Genomic DNA, 658 nt, shown 5'->3' on the forward strand with positions numbered 1-658 from the left:
CCTTAATATACTATTATGTTTTTTTGACATTTTTATGCCATGTTATACTATGACGTTTTTTGTCATTTTTATGCCTCATTGTACTATGTTGTTTTATTACTCACCATACTATGAGGTTTCTATGACCATTTATGCCTTAATATACTATGATGTTTTTTTGACATTTTATGCCATACTATACTATGACGTCTTTTGACATTTTTACTACATACTATACTATGATATTTTTTGTCATTTTTATGCCTCCCGATACAATTTCATTTGATGCCTTACCATACTATGATGTTTTAATGACCTTTTATGCCTTAATATACTATTATGTTTTTTTGACATTTTATGCCATACTATACTATGACGTTTTTTGTCATTTTTATGCCTCATTGTACTATGTTGTTTTATTACTTACCATACTATGAGGTTTCTATGACAATTTATGCCTTAATAAACTATGATGTTTTTTTGACATTTTATGCCATACTATACTATGACGTTTTTTGTCATTTTTATGCCTCTTTGTACTATGTTGTTTTATTACTTACCATACTATGACGTTTTCATGACCTTTTATTCCTTAATATACTATGATGTTTTTTTGACATTATATGTTATAGTATACTATGACTTTTTTTTGCATTATTATGCATTACTATAATATGTC

This window comes from Seriola lalandi, unplaced genomic scaffold, assembly GCF_002814215.2.
Source record: "Seriola lalandi dorsalis isolate HSWRI2012SDOR001 ecotype SW California unplaced genomic scaffold, Sedor1 jcf7180002054520, whole genome shotgun sequence".
Taxonomy (NCBI): domain Eukaryota; kingdom Metazoa; phylum Chordata; class Actinopteri; order Carangiformes; family Carangidae; genus Seriola; species Seriola lalandi.